Below are 20,587 nucleotides of genomic sequence, written 5' to 3' on the forward strand. Positions count from 1 at the left end.
GTTAAGAAGCAATGGTATGCAGCCCATTAAAGTGCTAAAAGGTCTCTGGCGCACCCTGATGGAAACAGTATTGATTTTCCACTTCAAGCTGCCCGCATGATAACTGTGGTATACTGTACTGGGTCTTGAGGTACCGCAGATTCACCATGGTATCAGGGAAGTTTCCACACAACACACTGCAAGAGGCTGAGCAATGCAGGAGGAAAAAAAGAGAAACTTGCACTCATAATAACAATCTATTTAATATATTACTAATGTGATGTAACACAATCAGAATGCTCAACAACATGATGAACACAGATTTTGGTGAGTTTTTGATCTGAACAGATTGTGATTAGGGGTGACCCTATTTATCAAGCAAGTTTATTCTTTTGTTTTCAGTTAATATTTCTGTATTTAGTTAAATGCACTCCTGTTGTTTAGGTGTCCCCAAGTGTCTGCATTTCTGAGAATGTTCTCAAGTCCTGTAAGAGCATGCAACTGACTTAACTTCTTCACACTAAGTGCAGAGATAGGATTACACATATGTGTGAATGTTATGGTGTCTTGTGCGGTTTCCTAACTGACTGAATCTCTTCCCACAAACAGCACAGTGATAACGTTTCTCTCCTGTGTGAATGCGCTGGTGCCTTTTAAGCAGTGATATATGATTGAAACTCTTCCCACAATCAGCCCAGGAACACGGAGTCCCTCCTGTGGGATTTCCCTTGTGAGTTTTAGGAACATCTAATTGACAGGAACTCTTCCCACCTTTAATAGAATGAGGAAAGGTGTTCAGGTTGCCCTGGGTTTCAGAATTGTTAAAACATACAGAATGTGGCGTCTCTGTACTCTCCACAGTAAGTGGGTGTCTGTCTTGTAAGGAAGGGATTGTAACTGAGTGAGTTCTCAATGTCTTCACATATTCTTCTTGGGGTGTCGTTTCTCTGTGTTTCTTGCACTGTGGTTTGCCTCTAGAAGCGTTTTTGCACTGGGGTGATAGAGTGGAGTCGTGTTCTCCTTCATCTACTTTAGAAGCTAAAGAAAGAAAGAGAAGAGAGACAAAGGTTATTGTACAGCATTTTTCCACATGCACTGTTCTGAACACAAGTGAATGAGCAGTTCAGTGATTGGTTGCTTGAGATGAGGTGGATTCATTCACCAGTTAGTGTCCCGCAAGTTTCAGTCACAGCAAAAATGATGTCAACATGTCAGCCAAGTGGAAAATGAAAAACATGCTTTTTTTTTAATGTTTAAAATGGAATATTTTAAATCGAGCCAACAGAGCATCATGAAAAATCCTATTTAGTACCTGCATTTTGATAGTACTGCAATGTATCTAATATTTAATTTGTTTTTTGATAATTAATAATTAATATAGAAATTATCTGTTGAGCTGGTCTGCTGCACAGAACACCTCCACACACATTCTTACTGTACTGTGACAATAATAACACAGCAATGCTTACTGTGAGACACACAAAAGTGAAATGTGGCATTGCGAGCAAACATTACAATCCTCGGGATAGTTGCAGTGAGATGAGCGTTTAAAAATGATATTGTATTTGCATAAAGTGTAAGAAATAAAATAAGACTCATGTTGGTGATCCTGCTGCATACATTCTCCACAGAAATTCTCTACTGAAATGTTTCTTCTGGTGACGCTGAGCAACCCGACTGAATTTGGCATCACCCAGTGATGGGACATGTGATCCCTGCAGCTCTGTAAAGCTGTGGGAGCAGAACTGCAAACAGCCTACCAGGAATGAGGAAAGGCAAAGATCTAACACAGGGGTGTCCATCCAGACACAGGAGAATCACTTTATATAACTGAACCTGTTCAATGTGGAGTGGAATGGCCTCCAGGAGCGTGATTGGACACCGCTGATCTCACAGCATTCTAAAGAGGCGTGGCAGCGGCTGCACATCTAGCAGGTGCCTCAGAAGCAAGCACAGTGATGTCCTTGTTGACATACTGGTTGGGCAGCTCCCCTTGGTTAAAATATGAATCTCAAGCACACTGCTGGTGTTCAGTACCAGGTTCTGCAGGATGAATAGGCAGCTCAATGCTGCTTGTTTTGTAGGATTACCTCTAAATCCCAGTTCACATTCAGATGGAGAGTCATCACACAGGTTGGATCCCAGCTTGTTGTTCTCCTCAAGGGTACAGACATGATTTTCATGAGGAAGTTCCTCTGCGATGGGGACACATTCCTGCTCTATGAATTCCTCTTTAATAGGAACACATTCCTGTTGAGGGACCTCTTCATCTTTAACACATGCCAGCTCTGTAACCTGCATTAGACTTGCACAGCACTCCTGCTTCTATCTTTGGCCCTTCCTGTGCTTCCGATTCAGGGATAGCGTGGCTCTCTTTGGGATCTGTGGGAAACAAAACTGTATACAATTAGATCTCTTACTTACCAGCTAGGTTTGTTAGTTGCTTTGATCAGGGATTTAAAGTTACTGTTCCTCAGTTATTTCGTATAGGGGTGAGCCGGTATAATAGTTTGGTGGTTTAGGTACATGATGGCATTGATACCATTCCTGTTATTCTACATTGCAATTATCGGTTAACGCTGTGTTTGTGTTCCTATGAACAAAGTGAAGGAAAAGGCATTTTCATATGAACATCTTTTTATTCTACGTCCTGTACAAAACAAGTCTCAGTGCTGCTGGGCTTTCTCACCTCCTGTAGCCTCACACTGGAGCATTGCATCCACTTCTACCTCCCTGTTAATCACCATCATGACCGCCGTTCTGCCTTTGCATTGTTCTAATGCAAACATCCATTTCTCTACTGCAAACATGCTTAGAAACCAAGCCAGGAGACTTGCAGTCTTAGCAAAGTGTCTGAGGAATGTCTTTTTGTTACCTGATCCTGTATTGTGAGAACGGTTTTGAAGGAAACGGTCAACGCAGAATACAAGTTTCAATGTGTCAAATACAATGAGCAGACAAGCGACTGCAGCAGGATAACCTGCTTATTCTCAAAGCAGTTTCATTTAAACAGGTGATTTACACAACTCAAACTTTTTCAAGTGCAGCAATATGTTTTTTGTACAAACTCCACCTGTGTAATAATCATTAGCAACAACACTGGAAGCTTACTTGTGCAATGTCAGGTGACCTGTAGATATAAATCCAATAACATCCCTTGTAGTATTAAAATACATTTGTAATGGTGTGGCTCTCCCTATTGTATGTATCCCGTGCAAACTCATCTCTGCTCTTAAATAATAACCTGGATTAGTAAATGTTTATAAGCAATATGAGCGATCGTTTCCTAATTCTGCTTACCATCAGCTGAACAAAGTACTTTATTTAGAGACTCAATCTAGAGACTCAATAAAATGATACAATTCAGTTGACACCTTACTGTGTTGTATTTACTTCCTCCAACTTCAACCCTTAATTGAACTTGTGGAACCACTCGGGTCCAAAATCTTACAGCGGATTGGTGCAGGCAGGGTGCTGCTGCCGCCCCTTTATTCACACAGTGAGGTCTGGAAAGATCGTGTAAATGTGTGTGTGTGGAACAAGAAGGAAACAGCACTAAAGCAAAAGAACGAGCAGCGAATGAGCCGCGACTGTACCAAAGACAAACTCAACAGCACTGGAGCGGAATACAATGAAACCATTTATCTAACAATAGATTCGCAGTCAAACAGTTCAATCAAACACTGAAACCCCATGTGCTGCTGCCTGTATGTTGATATTAGATCACAAATCATTATTCTAACCCTCTGCAATATGGTCTGTGACTGTCTCAGTGGGACTCTATACAAGACATCACTTTACCAGAAGGATACCATTGAAGCCTCTTAAATTAGACTGGTTAAGATTTACCAATCTAGTACTTTCTAGAATACCTATTTAAATATATAAAATAATACAATGCCTTGATTAGACTCCTTCTAGCCAATATTAGGACAGAACTGTGTTATTAACAACGCTTATAATAATCAAACACTTTAAAACGTGTCCGAAGAGAAATTCTAACCAAGATCTTTCCAATAGAAGGTGGTTTAAGGTGTTTGATTGACCAAGCAATACCACACAATAACATCAATCTTACCTTGAAATATTAAAGGTTGTTTAGTGTCTGCATCTGTAGCGTTTATACACCCTCGCACAGCTTTCAGCTCGGTCTCTGATATTTCCAATCTCAGCTTCAGACTTTCATTCTCTTTCTCCTTTTTGTTCCATTTCCACTCTGAATTCAGTGAATTTGCTGCCGACAGCTTTAGTAATCGCACACAAGACGGTGTGTAGAGCCGCTTTCACTGCGTGCTCGATGGTAGAGGCGAGCTCGTCTTGAGCGACACGGACACACTGACGCGTCCATCTTCACTGGTTTGAGTTTCACACTGGTCTAGCGGAATCCTCTTTTCATTCAGAAACACCGCCTGCGGTTTTTATTTATTAATATTTATTTTTAACTGTAGCCTTCCCATTCAAATATATTCATCACTTCTTCTGGTGTGATAAAGAAAGAACACAAACAACATGCTTTGCAAGGAGTAACTTTACTTTGGTCTTTCAGAATCGCGCAGAGCTCTGCTGGAGCTTCAACGCGTTTGTTTCTCAGTAAATCATCTCATTGAAAAGCTCGACTAGTCTGTAGCTGCGACTGACGCGCTCCGCTCTGTGTGTGAAATTCAACACAGAAAAGGGATGCTTTCCTTTTCACGGAACTCCGTGCAGGTGATAAACAAACACAAAACTCACTAATTATTAGAAAACATTTCATCCCAGCCTAAATACTTTAAACAGCAGGAGACAGCGTGTTGTAAAATCATCACTGACTGCAACCACCTCTCCTCACATGAACAAAACAAACCTCTCTATTTCCTGAACTGACATGAAAGCGTCACTAGCAGAAGGCGGGTCTGGTTGGAGTCATCGCGTATTATTGGCTCTAAACACTCTATCCCCAGCATGTGAGACTGATTGGCTGTAGAAACACTCTATCCCCAGCATGTGAGCCTGATTGGCTGGCTTCCCTGTCGGAGGCGGATATTAAACTGGATGTCAGAGTTCGCCATGTTGGCTCTTTCAGCGCTGTGTTCAATGCGATGCATTCAGGCGCGTTAAGTAAGTGAGCCGCTCAGAAAGCACACGGAGTTTGAATTTCAATGACTTAACGCTCTGCTACAGGAGAGCGCTGAGCGACTTTTAAAAATGGAGAATAATAATGATTTGCTTGTTAGTGTTTGTGAGGTGATGGTTGATGAAATGGCCCCGTGTGAAGTTACTGTCCCCTGCTGGACCTCGCTGAGTTCGGCGCTCTGTTTGGACTGAACCTCATATCTGGCTGTGTTTAATACCGACAATACCGACGTTAATAATGAACATTATGAATAATATTAATACTACAAGCCTAATAATAATACATTAATAAATATAAAACAGCTCTACATTTAAAAAGAAAAATGAAATTAAATGATACAAATTCGAAAACAACAATTTTTACATTATTGTCTACATGCATCATCTCAAATAATTACAATGTCATTCATCAGACCCTTCGGCGTTGTCTTTTGAAGAATTAAACCTGCCAGATCGAACGCAGGCTAACAGTCAATCAATCAATCGATCAATTATTAATATATATTTTCTATAGCGCCTGATATGCGCTTCACAAAATCTACTTAAAAACAAGAAAATATCTAATTGTAAGCCTGGTCGAACAAAATAAGTCTTCAGTGTAATTTTAAACAAAGAGCGCTTTCCAGGATTTAAGATGCTTTAGAGAGACAGAATATTGGAATTGGCAGCCGAAACTGGGGGATAAAACTGCCTGTGATCAAAGTGGGCAAAAAAGTTGCATACTTTGCATACTGTATTTGGTAGAAAAGAAAACGGATCATCTCTGATTTGCAACGTTTCCATGGTTTGGCCCGGCCGCTGCCGTGTGGCTGGTTAAAACGATGAGTTCAGTTTTTTTTTCATCTGCTGCTTGGTAATTCTGTCATGAGGCAGCTGTAGCAGAGTGGCGCAGCGGAAGCGTGCTGGACCCATAACCCAGAGGTCGATGGATCGAAACCATCCTCTACTAGCTTGTTTTTCTTCTGTTAGCAGAGTAGTTTTTCTAAAATATTAACTGAAGGCAATTAATTAATATTACATTTCGCAATCAAGGATAATATAATGCGCAAGGATACTTGTCCATCATAAGAGCTGAAATAAATTATAGCGCTTTGAGATTATATGTTACTAGCGGATTGTTTAGAAATGTACCTAATTATATTACAACTGTTCTAAAAAAAGAATGTTATCTCGAAAAATGAGCCTTGTCAAGCTGAAATAGCTCAGCTGGGAGAGCGTTAAACTGAAAATCTAAAGGTCTCTGGTTCGATCCCGGGTTTCGGCAAACAGCAAGAATTTTTTTTGTTTTGTATTATTTTGAACTAAAAAACAGAGCACATTTTTTTTCTTCGGTGTAATTGGAAGAAATAACAACTTATCAGAGTGCCATTTTCTAATGTGATTAAGAAACGCAAAAAGCATCGTCCCTGGGTGGGCTTGAACCACCAACCTTTCGGTTAACAGCCGAACGCGCTAACCGATTGCGCCGCAGAGACCATCCTGCTCAGCCCAAACTGAGACACATCTAAGAAGAAAGCAACACTGGACGAAAGTCTAATCTCAATGACATGTATGCAAACCAATGCAAGCAAACTTCAAGCCATTTATATTTATTCCCAAATAATACAAACTCTTCAATTGCTAAAAAATATTTAAAAATCTCCCTTTGCGCTTCTCGGAAGGCATACGATGGAGGGCGCACTGCAGTTTTTCAGTATGGGGAATATTACAAATCAGCAGACTATGCTTTAAAATACACATGTAGGGCGGGCGTCTCTGTTACAAAGAATTGTCACACTTTGTATGTATCTCCATAATGCGTTGGGACTAAATACGCAGAAACATTAAAACTATTTGGAGAATGCGGGCATCGATCCCGCTATTTCTCGCATGCTAAGCGAGCGCTCTACCATTTGAGCTAATTCCCCTTGAATTGAGCAAGTGATTCTCATAGGCTACATCGCAGCTTGATACGAGCAATTCAGATTGTCTGACTAGTCTGCCAATTGCAAATTCAAAAAATAAATAAATAAAATAAAAAGCAAATATTTCGACGAGAGGTATGCTTTCAATTTCTTCAAAAAGTAGTCTCAGCTCGTTGATTCAGTCGCTTTAAAATCCACCTCTGTGTCCCGATGCAGCAGCGCTGTGTGCTGTGGCTCGAGCTTGTTTGACGAGGCAGGCAATGCAAAAATGCCAAAACTTGCTTTTGTATCACATGACAAACTTAAGGTCTGCTTTAACGGCTTGGCTGTCTCAAGTTAGTTTGCATTGTTAATGTAACACCTCGTTGTTGCCCAGTCATTGTATCATATGAAGTAGAGCAGCGGAAGCGTGCTGGACCCATAACCCAGAGGTCGATGGATCGAAACTATCCTCTGCTAGCTAGTTTTTCTTCTGTTAGCAAAGTAGTTTTTCTAAAATATTAACTGAAGGCAATTAATTAAAATTACATTTCGCAATCAAGGATGATATAATGCGCAAGGATGCTTGTCTTTCATAAGAGCTGAAATAAATTATAGCGCTTTGAGATTATATATGTTACTAGCGGATTGTTTAGAAATGTACTTAAATGATAGCCTTTAGGTGTAATTCGGGGGATGCCGTAGAGGGCTCTCTCCCGCTTTGCGTTGCTTTTTTCTTATCCTAAATCATTTTCTTTAGCCTATCTTTCCTTCCCTCCGTGGCGTCCTGCCCTGTAACGTCCGCGATCTCTTCCGGGTGGAAGCTGATCCCAGTTCAGCCTCATTTAGTATTTACAGCCAATCACACAATGCAGCGCTCACCTCGTCATATTTTAGGGCAGGGCCAGCGCTGCTCCACGTATGGTATTGGCTGCCCCTCCTGTCTATCTCTCTCTCTTTTTCTACTTTAACCCAGCACTATTTCCGCTTCCTTGTTTGTTTTTTGTTGTTCGTTTCTTTCAATGCTGGCCGTTTCTCTGCTCAGCGCTCGCGAGATAGTATCTGCTGTTTTCCTACCTGCTCAGTCTGCGCCGTTCAAAGCGCAGCGTCATTCTCAGCTTGCTCTGCGTTTTCATCAGAAAGACTGTTCCGACGTCACCGCTGCACTGCAACTCTTTCACACCGGCGCCTCACAGACCATGGTTACCACGGCAACGCCTCATCGAGTGACTACTGGGAGTGGTAAGTTGCCATGACGACCAGGCAGCTTTAACAGGCAATGCGAGCCTGTGCCTCACTACTGCAATCTTCTGGCTCCTGCTGCTGCGCTTTTGCAATATGAGAGCTTCAACTCGCCGAATTATGACATCTAAATACTGCAGGCTCCTCTTCTAGACCTACGTTAACTTACTTATATCATCACTAACTGTTCTAAAGCAAACGTTTTATCCATAGACAAGGATTTTAATCGCAATAACCAAATATATGCTACCCTGCTTCACTGAAGCCAATAGTTTCAATTCCAATCGCAACCTCGAGATGGCAGCATAACACCACAAACTACATAATTTAAACTGATTTGCTATCGCTGCGAATCTCGCACACTCCAAACTTTCTAGCAATTCCTGCAGTTCGTTGTCTTTCCGAGGGATTCTCAGTCCCGTCCTGCCTCAACCTCTTTTGCTTCATTTATTAATTTGATTATTTCAAATCAAAACCCCTCCCTTCGAGGATCTGGTCATGAAGCCATGCTTATCAGCTTTCTGAGATGTTAAGAATCCACTGTCACATTAATTTTCCAGCTTCCTTGCATCAGGCCATTCCTGCAGCCTTCTTGCTCCCGGATTTGCACTTCGTCATTTGCCCCCCACTTCATCAAGGCACTTTATACAACTTTCAAAGTCCATTTCATTCAAATTGAGCTTCCAGGCACATACGGAAACTATGTCCTATGATTATCAACATTTCAGTCAAGAGTCCTCCAGCACCGCAATAGACAATACACTCTTAGACTGCTCCTGATCAAATCAATAGGTTTTGCAGCAGCCTCCGAGCAACGCATTCTCATCCTCTCAGGTTCTGCAGAGGCCTCAGATCTACGCATTCTTCATCTCTGCCCAAAGGCAGACCCATCTCCGACATCATCTTAAACGCCTTAACTCTCAAATACCAATTTCCACTACATTCAGCAGCTCTCTGCTCTCTACAGCAGGCCACTGCACACTACTGACAGCATTCCATCGTTTCTCTGTTTCCGTCTGTCCTAAACGGAGGGGGTTCTCTGTTTTTGTCTCTCCTAAACGGACCCGAGACACATTTCCTAAGCTCTCACCGCTGCCCAGCTGACAGCTTAGCTGCCTGAGGATGCCGCACTGAGTTGCGAAGGATCTGTCCTTTTGTCTTGTTGGTCCCCTTCCTGTCTCTTGTTCCACTAAATGCCCAGCAGCCAGAGGATGCTGCTTGACCCGTCGGGAGCGAGTGTCAGATTGTTGTATGTTATGTGTTTAAACTTTGCTCTTTCTCTCTCACTTTTACGTCACCCCTCTCAAGCCCTCGTAGGCAACCAGTGAAATGTGAGGTGATGTGAATAGAGACAAATACATTGCATCATTCTGTGTGTATATATATATATATATATATATATATATATATATATATATATATATATATATATATATATATAAATTTCAAGTAACTGTAGGTTTATCATCATAATGAAAACACATTACACATGACCACAGTTCTGTAACAAAATGACAATAACAAAGACGTTCTCATACCGGGAGTCGAACCCGGGCCACCTGGGTGAAAACCAGGAATCCTAACCGCTAGACCATATGGGAAGCTGATTAACAAACTCCTGGACATGCAACAGTATTATTATTATTATTATTATTATTATTATTATTATTATTATTATTATTATTATTATTATTATTATTATTATTATTATTATTATTATTATTTATTTCTTAGCAGACGCCCTTATCCAGGGCGACTTACAATCGCAAGCAAATACAAATACATTCAAGTGTTACAATATAAGTCATACAATAAGAACAAGAAATACAATAATTCTCAAGTGTGACAAACCACAATTCAATAATACAGCAGATAATAGTGAAAGTTACATCAGGATATGATTAAGTACAAAATACTACAGATTAAACACTTGGCAGATTACAATATTCTGAGGTACAGGATTAAATGCAGTAAAATAGGGGGCAGATAAGAGCAAAATAAAGCATATTTAAATGAAGGGTGATAGTGTCCCAGGATACAACAGAGGAGTTCTACAGGTGCTGTTTGAAGAGTAGCTAGTATACAGTAGCTAGTATACAGTACAATGATGGTAAAAAACCACTAATTCATTACAAACACGTTACAAATTAAAGCAAACTTCAAGCCATTTATATTTATTCTCAATTAACACAAACTCTTCAATTGCTAAAAACTATAAAAAATCTCCCTTTGTGCTTCTCGGAAGGCATACGATGGAGGGCGCACTGCAGTTTTTCAGTCTGCAGGAATATTACAAATTAGCAGACTGCTTTAAAATACACATGTAGGGTGGGCGTCTCTGTTACAAAGAATTGTCACACTGTATGTATTTCCATAATGCGTTGGGACTAAATACGCAGATATATTAAAACTATTTGGAGAATGCGGGCATCGATCCCGCTACTTCTCGCATGCGAAGCGAGCGCTCTACCATTTGAGCTAATTCCCCTCGAATTATGCCAGTGATTCTCATAGGCTACATCGCAGCTTGATATGAGCAATTCAGATTGTCAGATTTTTGGCAATGTAGTCTGCCATTTGCAAATTCAAAAAATAAATAGATTAACTAAATAGCAAATATTTCGACTAGAGGTATGTTTTCAATTTCTTCAAAAAGTAGTCTTAGCTCGTTGATTCAGTCGCTTTAAAATCCACCTCTGTCCCGATGCAGCAGCACTGTGTGCTGTGGCTCGAGCTTGTTTGACGAGGCAGAAATTAAAATGGTATTGAGTGCTGACAAGAGTTTGGTATCAGCTGTTGATTTCCTTGAAAATCTTTTATAATAAAATGAACACATTTATTCATTTTAAAAATAAGTAAAAGTCAACTGTCAGAAGTGAAATTTGAACCCACGCCTCCATTTGGAAACCAACACACACAATTCTTTACAAAGTCCTTGCTTGTGCTAGAGTGCTGCAGCAAGTTAGTTTTTGAGGTTTGACAGGTTGGTCTCTGTGGTGCAATCGGTTAGCGCGTTCGGCTGTTAATCGAACGGTTGGTGATTCAAGCCCACCCAGGGACGATGCTTTTTGTATTTCTTAATCACATTAGAAAATGGCACTCTGATACGTTGTTATTTCTTCCAATTACACTGAAGAAAAAAATGTGCTCTGTTTTTTAGTTCAAAATAATACAAAACAAAAAAATTCGTGCTGTTTGCCGAAACCTGGGATCAAACCAGGGACCATTAGATTTTCAGTCTAACGCTCCCCCCCCCCACAAAAAAGCGCTTAGCATGCGACAAGTAGCGGGATCAATGCCCGCATTCTCCAAATAGTTTTAACGTATCTGCGTATTTAGTCCCAACGCATTATGGAGATAAATACAAAGTGTGAGACGCCTGCCCTACATGTGTATTTTAAAGCACAGTCTCCTAATTTGTAATATTCCCCAGACTGAAAAACTGCAGTGCGCCCTCCATCGTATGTCTTCCGAGAAGCACAAAGGGAGATTATTTATTTATTTATTTATTTATTTATTTATTTATTTATTAGCAATTAAAGAGTTTGTGTTAATTGAGAATAAAAATAAATGGCTTTAAGTTTGCTTTCATTCGTAACGTGTTTATAATGAAATATCGGTTCTTGTGTTTTTACCAATCATTGTACTGTATACTACTAGCTACTGTTGCATGTCCATGATTTTGTTCCTCAGCTTCCCATATGGTCTAGCGGTTAGGATTCCTGGTTTTCACCCAGGCGGCCCGGGTTCGACTCCCGGTATGGGAACGTTCTTGTTATTGTCATTTTGTTACAGAACTGTGGTCATGTGTAATGTGTCTTCAATATGATAATAAAGCTACAGTTACTCGAAATATATATATTATATATCTACAGAATGGTGCAAATGTATTTGACTCTATTCACATTCCCATCGCGTGGAACCATCGCAGTTTGTTTTTAAATTATATTAATCCCTGGTCAAGACAAAGTCTCTCTGGGGTGGGACGATCATTAGAATGCGGATGTAAGGTCTCCGGTCCCATCATAGAAGCAAGATAGTTTATTCACAAATAAATACCTACACATTTATTTTTGTTTCTTTTTTTGGTAAATTGACACATTGCATTCTGTCACGTCACGCTGTGCACTCTAGGATTGCATAACAAGCATGCACTACGCCAGGACTTCGTGGCGCAACGGTAGCGCGTCTGACTCCAGATCAGAAGGTTGCGTGTTCAAATCACGTCGAGGTCAAAGCCGTCTTTATTTCTATTCCACTATATTTCATTTTTTAACGTGCCTGGATTTGAATGTCTCTGGACATTTATTTATACAATTTATACAATTTATTGATTATATAGCGACAAACAAATTTCAATCAAGTTCCAGTCTCTCTGCCATTATCTTGCGCTGCTGTGTTTGGTCAGGTAAAAAGGGCGTGACCAGAGCGGTATGGGCAATCCCGTTAGGTAGCTTGCATGTCAATCTCTCCTTCTTTTCTATTTATACACCCAGCACTGCTTCCGCACTTCGTCTGTGTTTGTTTTTGGTCTGTGTTTGTTTTTTTGTTGTACGCTCCTTTCACTGCAGGTCATTTCTCTGCTCAGCGCTGGTAGACAGTATCAGCTATTTTCCTACCTGCTCAGGTGATTCTTTTCATCATTCAGCTTTTGTATTTTTCTGCAGGAGCTCCATCGTTAGTCTTCTCTGCTCCCTCCAGTCTCCAGCGCAGCTACAGCGCCGTTCAAAGCGCAGCGTCATTCTCAGCTTGCTCTGCGTTCTCATCAGAAAGACTGTTCCGACGTCACCGCTGCACAGCAACTCTTTCACACCGGCGCCTCACAGACCATGGTTACCACGGCAACGCCTCATCGAGTGACTACTGGGAGTGGTAAGTTGCCATGGCGACCAGGCAGCTTTAACAGGCAATGCGAGCCTGTGCCTCACTACTGCAATCTTCTGGCTCCTGCTGCTGCGCTTTTGCAACATGAGAGCTTCAACTCGCCGAATTATGACATCTAAATACTGCAGGCTCCTCTTCTAGACCTACGTTAACTTACTTATATCATCACTAGCTGTTCTAAATCAAACGTTTTATGCATAGACAAGGATTTTAATCGCAATAACCAAATATATGCTACCCTGCTTCACTGAAGCCAATAGTTTCAATTCCAATCGCAACCTCGAGATGGCAGCATAACACCACAATCTACATAATTTAAACTGATTTGCTATCGCTGCGAATCTCGCACACTCCAAACTTTCTATCAATTCCTGCAGTTCGTTGTCTTTCCGAGGGATTCTCAGTCCCGTCCTGCCTCAACCTCTTTTGCTTCATATATTAATTTGATTATTTCAAATCAAAACCCCTCCCTTCGAGGATCTGGTCATGAAGCCATGCTTATCAGCTTTCTGAGATGTTAAGAATCCACTGTCACATTAATTTTCCAGCTTCCTTGCATCAGGCCATTCCTGCAACCTTCTTGCTCCCGGATTTGCACTTCCTCATTTGCCCCCCACTTCATCAAGGCACTTTATACAACTTTCAAAGTCCATTTCATTCAAATTGAGCTTCCAGGCACATACGGAAACTATGTCCTACGATTATCAACATTTCAGTCAAGAGTCCTCCAGCACCGCAATAGACAATACACTCTTAGACTGCTCCTGATCAAATCAATAGGTTTTGCAGCAGCCTCCGAGCAACGCATTCTCATCCTCTCAGGTTCTGCAGAGGCCTCAGATCTACGCATTCTTCATCTCTGCCCAAAGGCAGACCCATCTCCGACATCATCTTAAATGCCTTAACTCTCAAATACCAATTTCAACTACATTCAGCAGCTCTCTGCTCTCTACAGCAGGCCACTGCACACTACTGACAGCATTCCATCGTTTCTCTGTTTCCGTCTGTCCTAAACGGAGGGGGTTCTCTGTTTTTGTCTCTCCTAAACGGACCCGAGACACATTTCCTATGCTCTCACCGCTGCCCAGCTGACAGCTTAGCTGCCTGAGGATGCCGCACTGAGTTGCGAAGGATCTGTCCTTTTGTCTTGTTGGTCCCCTTCCTGTCTCTTGTTCCACTAAATGCCCAGCAGCCAGAGGATGCTGCTTGACCCGTCGGGAGCGAGTGTCAGATTGTTGTATGTTATGTGTTTAAACTTTGCTCTTTCTCTCTCACTTTTACGTCACCCCTCTCAAGCCCTCGTAGGCAACCAGTGAAATGTGAGGTGATGTAAATAGAGACAAATACATTGCATCATTCTGTGTATATATATATATATATATATATATATATATATATATATATATATATATATATATATAATTTCAAGTAACTGTAGGTTTATCATCATAATGAAAACACATTACACATGACCACAGTTCTGTAACAAAATGACAATAACAAAGACGTTCCCATACCGGGAGTCGAACCCGGGCCACCTGGGTGAACACCAGGAATCCTAACCGCTAGACCATATGGGAAGCTGATTAACAAACTCCTGGATATGCAACAGTAGCTAGTATACAGTACAATGATGGTAAAAAACCACTAATTCATTACAAACACGTTACAAATTAAAGCAAACTTCAAGCCATTTATATTTATTCTCAATTAACACAAACTCTTCAATTGCTAAAAAATATAAAAAATCTCCCTTTGTGCTTCTCGGCAGGCATACGATGGAGGGCGCACTGCAGTTTTTCAGTCTGCAGGAATATTACAAATTAGCAGACTGCTTTAAAATACACATGTAGGGCGGGCAACTCTGTTACAAAGAATTGTCACACTGTATGTATTTCCATAATGCGTTGGGACTAAATACGCAGATATATTAAAACTATTTGGAGAATGCGGGCATCGATCCCGCTACTTCTCGCATGCGAAGCGAGCGCTCTACCATTTGAGCTAATTCCCCTCGAATTATGCCAGTGATTCTCATAGGCTACATCGCAGCTTGATATGAGCAATTCAGATTGTCAGATTTTTGGCAATGTAGTCTGCCATTTGCAAATTCAAAAAATAAATGGATTAACTAAATAGCAAATATTTCGACTAGAGGTATGTTTTCAATTTCTTCAAAAAGTAGTCTTAGCTCGTTGATTCAGTCGCTTTAAAATCCACCTCTGTCCCGATGCAGCAGCACTGTGTGCTGTGGCTCGAGCTTGTTTGACGAGGCAGAAATTAAAATGGTATTGAGTGCTGACAAGAGTTTGGTATCAGCTGTTGATTTCCTTGAAAATCTTTTATAATAAAATGAACACATTTATTCATTTTAAAAATAAGTAAAAGTCAACTGTCAGAACACACAATTCTTTACAAAGTCCTTGCTTGTGCTAGAGTGCTGCAGCAAGTTAGTTCCCTTTCAAGTCGAAAATAACCATCAAGGTATGGGACATTGCCGTCAGGCAGTAGGGATTGGCTGAGCTTTATGTTAAAGCTGCCGATAGGCCTCCGCGCAAGCTGCCGTGTAAGCCCACCCCCCTGGGAGCTTACTATACGCAGCGCGCGGAGAGTCACTTCCTCTTTTGCCTTCAGCATCAGTAGCGGTAGGACTTAGAGCTATTTAACTGATTGTACTCACTAAAGCTTAGGCTTGAGAAGCTGGTTTATCCCCTTCTCCGTGTTTATTTCAGTCATACTCTCCGGAGTTATTATTGTTTATTATTATTGTTATTGTATTATTATTTAGGATTATATATTGTTTAACATTATATATTCCTTTTTGCTTTGCTTCGGCATCGCGTTCTTCGTGGTCTCCATCTTTCCTCTGTTCTTAATTATTATTGTGTGGGTTTTTTGTATATATATATATTTTGTATATATATTTATATTTTATTGTATATATATATATTGTTATATATATTGTATATTGTGTGTTCGGACGCGTGTTGCGTTGGCCTTGGCCCACGCGCATTTTGCATCCTCGGTCTAGCTTAGGCTAGACCGTGTGTGTGTGCGGGTAGTCTGCTCTGCAGTCTTCCCCCGCGCGGCGCATTCCCACCACGTGGTATTGCACTACACTCCCTTACCTTCTGCAGCGTCCACAAAAAAAAAAAATCCCTTCACTATACAGAGGAAGACAACCACCAACGTGCAAAATCCACAGCACCTTTCAGGTAGGTATTGCACAGCATCAGACACTGTACCAGCACTTAGCGTCTCCGCTTGGCGGGTCAGCTGACGCTTAGGCGTCTGTGCTAGCGTTCCACGCTCGGTACTCGCGCATCGGCGCTCGCGCTCCGGCGCTTTTGGTGTCAGCGCTTGTGCGCTTGGTGCAGCGCTTCGGCGCTTTGTGCAGCGCTTCTGCGCTTGGTGCTTAGTGCTTCTGCACTTGGGGCTCAGTGCTCGACGCTCGACGCTTCGGCGCTCGGTGCTCGACGCTCGGTGCACGTTCCATCAGCTCTTGGTGCTCGGTGCTCGACACTCGGTGCTCGACGCTCGACGCTTCGGCGCTCGACGCTCGGTGCTCGACGCTTGGCGCCTCGACGCACGCACCCTCGACGCTCGACGCACGCACCTCGGTGCTCGACGCTTCGGCGCTTGGTGCTCGACGCACGCACCCTCGACGCACGCACCTCGGCGCTCGACGCGGCGGCGCTTGACGCACGCACTTCAGGTGCTCGATGCTTGGTGTCTGACGCTTAGGCGTCCGACGCGCGCACCTCGGCGTTTGACGTGACAGTGCTCGACGCACACTCTTTGGTGCTTGACGTCAATACTAGACGCTTCGGCGTTCTACTATGTCTGGGTTCCACCGTTGCGTGACCTGTCAGGCCAAGTTGCCTGCCAGCGACCCTCATGAAGACTGCGTCGCATGCTTGGGGCCGGACCATGCCGCATCTGCCCTGGCAGATAGGGCATACTGCCAGCTATGTGCAGGGTTTCAGACACGCACCCTTCGCCAGAGAGCGAGGAAGGCAGTTGGAGGTCGTTCCCCATCCTTGGGCTCGTCCCACACCGTCTCGGCCCCACCGTCATCGATCGTGTCGCTGCCGGCGACGTCTCAGCTCCCTCTGAGCCCATCTTCCCAGCTTACAGCTGGTCAGAGATCTCCAGCCAGGCGTGCTCGGGAAAGTTCCCGTTAGTCCCTCCTCTCGCGGGGCACGCCCCCGTCGGGAGTCTCGATCCAGGTCTCGATCGCCTTGCCGGAGAAGGCACTCTCGCTCCCCTCTGAGGGGTAGGCGTTACCAGGACACATCTGGGGTGGCTGAGCTCACCTCCAAGATGTCACAATTTATGGAGCTCATGATGGGACAACAATCCCTCCTTATGACCCTATCAAATGTGGCGCCTCGGGCCCCAGAGCTAGTAACCGGACCCAGCACTAGTCAGCTGACGGTTCCTCCACCAGTGCCCCAGGAAGTAGAGTGGGACGCAGATGCTGTCTCAAGGGACGCATCTGATGCAGACCCGCTCTTTGAGGACACAGAGCCTGAGGTGGCATCCCAGCACTCTGGGCAGGACGACCCTGAAGTGCTGGATACTAATGACCCTATCTGGTCAGTGGTGGAGAGGGCAGCCCGTCACTTAGGCGTGGATTGGCCTGCGTCAGAGCCAACACGACGCTCTTTATTTGAGTTGCCATCGGCTCCGCCGCTTCAGTCCAGGATGCTCCCGGCATTCCCGGATTTTATTAAGGAGGTGCAGTCCACCTGGGGAGCCCCGGCCTCCGCCCCGGCGACTTCTCGCAAGGCTTCGGCTTTTACCATGCACGGGGCGAGCGAAGCTGGATTAGCGTCCTTTCCGCCAGTGGGCGCCGCGTTCGCCGTGCTAGTAAAGGCGCCGACATTATCGGGGCTGGCTAAGGACCATTCCTGCCCTAACAGGCTGTGTAGGATTACGGAGGCCCACCTAAAAAAGGGTTATGCCGCGGCTACAGAGGCAGTTAGACTGTCTAACGTGGCCAGCCTCCTGACACTCTACCAGGCGGCGCTGATTCGCGACCTGCCTGAGTCCCCATCTGTCGGACTTAGAACCGAGCTGGGTGCAGTTGCACAGCTTTTGGTTAAGCTGGCTCAGCTGAATGTGCGAGCACAGGGCAGGAGCATTGCTTCCCTTGTAGTGGCAAGGAGGCAGCTCTGGCTCTCACAGGCCAGTGTACAGGAGCCTGATAAGGCCCCGTTGCTAGATGCTCCTATATCCCCGGGGCACACGTTTGGCCCAGCGGTGGAGGAGATGCTGCAACGCTCCGTCAAGGCGCGTGAGGCGTCGCAGCAGTTGGCTAAGATGTGGCCAAGCAAGCCTTTCCAGCCAAGGCGGCCGCAGGAGCGCCAATGGCGCAGGGCGCCGCCGCAGCAGCAAGTGCACCCACAGGGCAGTAAAACCGCCCCTTTGGGGGTTTCAGCACGCAGCCAACCTGCGTTTGCAAGACCGCAGCGTGGAGGGTGGCGCCCCAGAGGAGGTAGCAGACCACGCCCTCGTGGCTCTGGTCAGGCCCCTCGTGAGCGAGTGCAGCCTAAGCAGCCCTGAGAAACCCTGGCAGCCATTAACCCACCCCTACACTGTTACACAGCTTCTGTTCTGGCAACAATGCACCAACGACATCTGGGTGCGCAAGACTATACTCACCGTGTACACCCTTCAATTCCGGTTAACCCCCCCCCCCCCCCTTCAGGGGAGTGGGGGTAACTGCAGTGAAGGACTCGGTTCAGTCCTCAGCTCTAAATGCAGAAATACAGGCATTGCTCAAGAAGCGTGCCATTCAACTAGTAGACCCTGCTCTGACCGACCAGGGGTTCTACTCCAAGTACTTCCTAGTGCCAAAAAAGTGCCCTATTTTAGATCTGCGACTACTGAACAAATACCTACGGGTGTTGTCGTTCAAGATTCTTACGCACAGGCACATTGTCCAGTCTGTCCGGCAGGGCGACTGGTTTACCACCGTAGACCTCACAGATGCATACTTTCACGTTCCCATCTGTCCGGGTCACAGGAAGTACCTACGTTTCGCATTTCAGAGCAGGGTCTACGAGTTTTGTGTCCTGCCATTCGGCCTGTCTCTAGCTCCTCGAACCTTTTTGAAGTGTATGGACGCCATTTTAGCCCCCTTGCGGGCTCAAGGCATCCGACTGCTGAACTATCTGGACGACTGGCTCGTCTGCGCGCAGTCAAAGGAGCAGTTGGCACAGCACACAGTGATGGTTACAGACCATCTTCAGCGGCTAGGTCTGAAGGTCAATTCAGAAAAGAGCCGCCTCGTGCCGAGCCAACAGACCGAATTCTTGGGTCTGCATCTGGACTCTGTGTCCATGGAAGCGACCCTGTCGACACAAAGAGTTGCCTCACTGGAGCGGTGTCTCTCCCTATTCAGGTTGAGAGAAACAGTCAGCATGGAGCTGTGTCAGTGCATGCTGGGGTTGATGGCTGCTGCCTCGCAAGCCCTTCCTTTGGGCTTACTACACCAGAGACCTCTGCAGGCCTGGTTCAATGCCTTCGCGTTGCATCCGCGGAGAGACAAACACCGCAGGTTGAGGGTATCCCGAACCTGCTGGGAAGCACTGCGCTGGTGGAAAGTTCCGTCGAACATCCGCCAGGGTGTACGCTTGGGTCCCATCTTCCGAAGGGAGGTTATTACGACCGACGCTTCCAACCAAGGTTGGGGAGCAGTCTGGAACGGGTCGGGGACTCGCGGAGTGTGGTCAGGACCCTGGAGGTCGGCCCACATCAATGCTCTGGAACTCAGAGCGGTGGACCTTGCCCTGCGGCACTTCTTGCCAGTGCTTCTAGGCAAGCACGTGTTAGTGCGGTCAGACAACACCACGGTAGTGGCGTATATCAACCGCCAGGGCGGCTTGCGGTCCCCCGGTCTTCACCGGTTGGTAACACGGCTGTTGCTTTGGGCTCAACCGCGTTTAGCCTCTCTGCGGGCGGTTCACCTACCGGGCAGAGTCAATTACGCAGCGGATCTCCTGTCCAGAGGAGGTCCTCTTGCAGGCGAATGGCATCTTCACCCTCGGGTGGTAGAGCGTGAGACCACGCACTGCCCCCTATGGTTCTCGGTGAAGGACCTCGACAGCCCCCTAGGAGTCGATGCACTGGCTCACGAATGGCCGCCAGGGCTCCTGTACGCATTTCCACCGATTCCGATGCTCCCCGCCTTCTTGGAGAAGGTCAGGGTAGAGCAAGCGACAGTGATCCTGATCGCTCCTCGGTGGCCTCGGAGGATATGGTTCCCGAGTCTAGTGCAGTTGTTGCACGGTCGCCCGAGGGAGCTCCCTCTGCGAGCGGACCTGTTGTCCCAAGCCCAAGGAGGGCTATGGCACCCGAACCCCAAGCTCATGCAGCTATGGGCTTGGCCCCTGAGCGGGAGCGCCTGTCAGCCTTAGGGCTTTCGACGGCGGTTATATCCACCATTCAGAGTGTGAGAGCGCCCTCTACTCGGTCGCAAT

General features: G+C 44.9%; 1 long non-coding RNA gene and 4 other non-coding genes across 5 annotated transcripts; 2 read left to right on the forward strand and 3 right to left on the reverse strand.

The window, feature by feature from the left end:
• Positions 1 to 223: 223 nt before the first annotated feature.
• On the reverse strand, positions 224 to 4,824 carry LOC131705102 (uncharacterized). The gene is made up of 3 exons (XR_009310189.1): positions 4,058 to 4,824; positions 2,070 to 2,361; positions 224 to 1,017 (listed from the first exon to the last, which is right to left on the reverse strand). It is a non-coding gene; the product is annotated as an uncharacterized LOC131705102 (long non-coding RNA).
• Positions 4,825 to 9,745: 4,921 nt separating this feature from the next.
• Positions 9,746 to 9,817, reverse strand: trnae-uuc (transfer RNA glutamic acid (anticodon UUC)). Its single transcript has one exon. It is a non-coding gene; the product is annotated as a tRNA-Glu (tRNA).
• A 2,094-nt stretch (positions 9,818 to 11,911) lies between these two features.
• Positions 11,912 to 11,983, forward strand: trnae-uuc (transfer RNA glutamic acid (anticodon UUC)). The gene has a single exon. It is a non-coding gene; the product is annotated as a tRNA-Glu (tRNA).
• A 396-nt stretch (positions 11,984 to 12,379) lies between these two features.
• On the forward strand, positions 12,380 to 12,451 carry trnaw-cca (transfer RNA tryptophan (anticodon CCA)). Its single transcript has one exon. It is a non-coding gene; the product is annotated as a tRNA-Trp (tRNA).
• A 2,157-nt stretch (positions 12,452 to 14,608) lies between these two features.
• On the reverse strand, positions 14,609 to 14,680 carry trnae-uuc (transfer RNA glutamic acid (anticodon UUC)). The gene has a single exon. It is a non-coding gene; the product is annotated as a tRNA-Glu (tRNA).
• Between the last annotated feature and the right edge of the window lie 5,907 nt (positions 14,681 to 20,587).

The sequence above is a fragment of the Acipenser ruthenus genome, chromosome 35 (genome assembly GCF_902713425.1).
Source record: "Acipenser ruthenus chromosome 35, fAciRut3.2 maternal haplotype, whole genome shotgun sequence".
In the NCBI taxonomy this organism is placed as follows: domain Eukaryota; kingdom Metazoa; phylum Chordata; class Actinopteri; order Acipenseriformes; family Acipenseridae; genus Acipenser; species Acipenser ruthenus.